Source organism: Dioscorea cayenensis, chromosome 16, assembly GCF_009730915.1.
Source record: "Dioscorea cayenensis subsp. rotundata cultivar TDr96_F1 chromosome 16, TDr96_F1_v2_PseudoChromosome.rev07_lg8_w22 25.fasta, whole genome shotgun sequence".
In the NCBI taxonomy this organism is placed as follows: domain Eukaryota; kingdom Viridiplantae; phylum Streptophyta; class Magnoliopsida; order Dioscoreales; family Dioscoreaceae; genus Dioscorea; species Dioscorea cayenensis.
The window spans coordinates 10,454,332-10,458,862 of NC_052486.1; the positions used below are offsets into that span (position 1 = coordinate 10,454,332).

General features: G+C 43.7%; 1 non-coding gene across 1 annotated transcript; it reads left to right on the top strand.

Moving 5' to 3' along the window:
- Window positions 1–1,743: 1,743 nt before the first annotated feature.
- Window positions 1,744–1,850, top strand: LOC120279731. The gene has a single exon (XR_005542035.1). It is a non-coding gene; the product is annotated as a small nucleolar RNA R71 (small nucleolar RNA).
- The last annotated feature ends 2,681 nt before the right edge of the window (window positions 1,851–4,531 follow it).

Genomic DNA, 4,531 nt, shown 5'->3' on the forward strand with positions numbered 1-4,531 from the left:
CATTTGTGGTGGCGTTTCCTAGTCCTCTTCAATCTCCGAAGCACCTTCTTCAAGATCCCCGGTGTAGATGGTACTCTTCTGTCAAACCAAGCATCATGATCTCTTCATTGTCCGGATTGAACATCTCATGTATGTATTCATCAATAATCTCATCAGTAGCATTTAGAAAGTACAAAGTATCATCAAAATCAAGAGAATGCCGCATGGCTTCAGCAAGGCAGTATGTGAGCTTGTCATCTCCAACTCTCAAAGTTAGCTCTCCACCGTCCATGTCAATCAATGCCTTGGAAGTCCGCAAAAACAACCTCTAAGTATCAAGAGTACATCCACATCCTCATCGACGTCTAGCACTATGAAGTCAACCGGAAAAATGTACTTATCCACCTTGACAAGCACATCCTCGATGATACCTCTCGAATGTCTCACCGTTCGGTCCGCTAGTTGCAAAGTCATCCGAGTAGGTCTAGGCTTGCCCAAGCCTAGCTTTTGAAAGAAGGTGTATGGCATGACGTTGATGCTAGCCCCTGAATCCGCCAATGGCATTTGTTCACCTAGATTACTGACATTACACAGAATGATGAAGCTCTCCGGGTCTTTCTTCTTGTTCAGTATGTTCTTTTGCAAGACCACCGAGCAAGACGCATCTAAGATCACTTCAGCACTCTCCTCTAACTTCCTCTTGTTTGTCAACAAGTCCTTCAAGAATTTGGCATACTTAGGCATTTAGTCCAATGCCTCAATAAAAGGAATATTGATGTGAAGTTGCTTGAACAAACTAAGGAACTTATTGTACTGTTCATCCCTTTGGTCATTCTTCAATCTAGAGGGATAAGGGATCCTTAGCTTGAAAGATGGAGGTGCCATCTCCTTCTCTTTGCTTGTTCCCTCTTCAACCTCTATAACCTCGAGTGCATGTTCATTTGGCTTCTCACCCTGAAGCTCACTGCCGACCTCACCACCACTTCTCAAAGTGATCACCTTCACATGCTCTCGAGGGTTGGTCTCGAGATTACTCAGCAAACTTCCGTGTGGCCTTTCCGACAAGGACTTTGCAATCTGCCCCACTTGGTTTTCAAGATTATGTAAGGAGGCGGTATGGTTGTGAAGTGTAGCCTCAACTAATTCAAACCTTGTATTTGACTGATTGCACAAACCTAGTTAAGGCCTTTTTCCAAATCGGGTAATTCGGGTCTCCAAACCCCGAAACTTTGTTTTTCCACATTTGGGCCTTGTTGTTGGAAAACCCGGTGGCCCCATGGCCTTTGTGGACCTTGGTTGCTCCACTAGAAATTGGGATGATTCTTTCAACCCGTATTATAGGTGTTGTTGTATGGGTTCCCTTCAGTCCTCATGCTATTATCTACAAAATCAACGTTCTCAACTGAAGATACATCACCAATAGATATCAGCCAATTGGAGGGAGCATGTCCTCCACTACACCAGGTGCAAGTAATCACAAACTGATACTCTATTCAAGTAGCGGATCTAACTTCTTACTCGATGATTCCACTTGAGCCGCCAACGAAAGTCACTGTGATCTATCTCATGGATACCGCCACCTTTTTTTCTTCTCCCCGGCATTCCATTGGTAGTCTGCTTTAACCCCATTTGTTCAATTAATTGACGGGCCTCACCGGGGGTCTTGCTACCTAAGGTACCTCCCTGCTGTCAGCATCCAAGAGTTGCCTTGTACTCGGATTCGCACTCATTGTAAAAAGGTCCCGAACAATCATCCACTCTGGAAATCCGTGTTGTGGACACTTTCTCAAGAGATCCTTGAACCTTTCCCACGTCTCAAATAGAGACTTCAATTCCAATTGTACAAAGGATAAGATCTCATTCCTAAGCTTTGCAAATTTTTCGGGAGGGAAATAACGGCCAAGAAAAGCTTCTACCATCTCCTCCCATGTGGTAAATGATGCTCTAGGTAATGAGTGTAGCCACTGCTTCACACTCCCTTTCAAGGAAATGGGAAGGCCCTCAACTTGATGGCATTATCTGTTACCCAATTTATCTTCAGCATATCACATACCTCAAGAAAGTTCTTTATATGACTGTTTGGATCATCATCGGCCAAACCATTAAACTGCACGGATTGCTGCAACATATGGATGAATGCCGGCTTCAGCTCGATGTTTTGAGCTGTAATCGGGGGACGCATAATGCTCGATTGTGTCCCTAATACTGAAGGTCTGGCATAATCAGATAATGTCCGCTACTGCTCATTATGTTCTGCCATGTTTTTCAGATTCTTCTACTTCCAAATCAGCTAGATTTGACTGTTCTTGCATAGGTTCTTTCCTTTTTCTTCTAAGTGTATGTTCAAGCTCGGGATCTCCTTCAATCAGTATAGAGGGATTCCCTCGGGTCATAACCTGGATCTACACCAAAAGAAAGGAAACAAAAATCAGAACGATGATAGAATAAGAACATATAAAATAGATTGAATAAATCAATAGCTAAGAAAAACAAAGTGAAAAATATCTCTAAACACCTACTCCCCGGCAACGGCGCCAAAAACTTGACACGTCCGAATATTCGTATACACGGCAAGTGTATGGGTGTCGAAGTAATAATCCCAGATGAGTGGGTATCGTATCCACAGAGAGTAGGAAATCAAGACACTTAAATTGTTTCTTAACTAATGTGGAAGATGAATAGTGATATGTGTGACAAGATTCAATTCTCAAGAGTAAACACAACAAGAAAGAGAGCACAAGTAAAGGAGAAGGTAAGGTAATCAATAAAGAGCGGATACCCGGGTATTGTTACACCTAGGACAATCATTTCAAGTGTAAGAAACCTCTAATATACTTCCTAATCAATGCAATAGTGAGTCGTGGAAATCCTTAATTGCATAGTCCCAAATCTAAGGTAAACCATGCCTAACTCTATACATCTCCTGGAGGAGAAATCGAACAATCTCAATACCTCGTACTCGTATAGAATTGCGATAAGCTCTAGGAATTCCAAATGATAAACCCTATTCCTATGTATAGACCTAACCCTTTGGTGCAGGTAAAACTAGCCACAATTAAGCCTTAGATGCTAAAATCACTTCAATACTTCACTCTGTTGCACTCGTAACTAAGCCCCAGTGGAAGGTCATCCTTTAGCCCATTCACTCTACTATGACCGTAAAAAACTATTGGAACGTGGAGGTAGGATAGATCATACCGGAGGGGAAAGGGGACGCTCCGCTACCTCTTGACTCACCCTCTCAACCCTCTCCAATCTAACTTTGTCTAACTCTCATGGTGTGTCACTCACTCACAAGAGTTACCAAGAAGAACTCTCAACCCTAGTGTCACTTTGGGGGAGTATTCATACACTCAAGCATACAAGATTGGAACTCACAATAAACATCAATTAATTGAAAGCATAATAAAGAGATTCAATGAAACGAATACATCCTAGGGTTCACAAATACCCAAGTACCCACTAGGGGTTTAGTTCTCCATGAAGCTAGATACAATCACCGAAATCGAATGTAAAAACAAAGCATCCATAGAAAACCCCCTCGTTAGTCGCGGTGATGGTCTTGTGGAGAGTCCTCTACTCGTCGCAAGGGTCCCTTTGTCCAACCTAGGGTACACCTCGCCGGATCGGTGCCAACCAAAGCTCTCCCACTAATCATCTTCCAAATAGCGCACGATGTTGGAGCCGTAGAACCTCTCCAAAGCCCTAGCCAATACCTCTCAAAACCCTAGCCGCAGCCCTCTCTCAAGTTGGGGAAAAGTTGGAGAAAAGAATGCTGAAATCGGGGCTGAAATCGGCTTTTAAAGGGCTGGAATCGGGAAATCACACGACCGTGCGAGCGCCCCTGTGGATTTTTCACACGGGAGTGTAGAATTTCCAAATGACCATGTGGATTCTCTGTTTTCCTGTTTTCTCGGCCGGCTGTGAACAATGCTGGTACAGTATTCTTGCTATAGTGTTTCTGCAGTACCCTACTACAATATTGGCCCAAAATACTACCGAATCCTTGCTTTCATCGAGGTAACACAAACGGGCACACGTTTATGTCGTGGATCGCTTTACTTCTTCAATAACGGACATGATGGTGGAGATCTTGTTCTATATGTACAAGTCGGAATACTTAAATGTGACTGTCCTTGTGCCCCACCAAATAGTTATAATAAATTGAATACGAGGAGGTGGCACACATTCCCGCATCTCGAACCCGACCTATGTCTTTGCGTTTGAACCTTAGCAAGATTTCCTCTAAATTGGTGCATTTACGACCCATATTGGCTTTTTTCTTTCATATTCGGCCTCACAACACTTGCAGAATAGCTCTCTACATACCGAGAGGACACAAGGGTGTGCGTTTGCCCCTTGAGTTGGGCCTGTGAAAGGCCACGCACATACATAATTTTCACACAGGTGTGTGAAACACTTAGTGATTCTCTCGATTAGACATAGAAGCTACAAGGGCATGCGGCTGCCCCTGTGGGTCGGGCGCACGGGCGTTGTTATTTTTCACACACCCGTGTGGTTGCTTTAAGAGAGATTGAGTGTTATCCCGAGA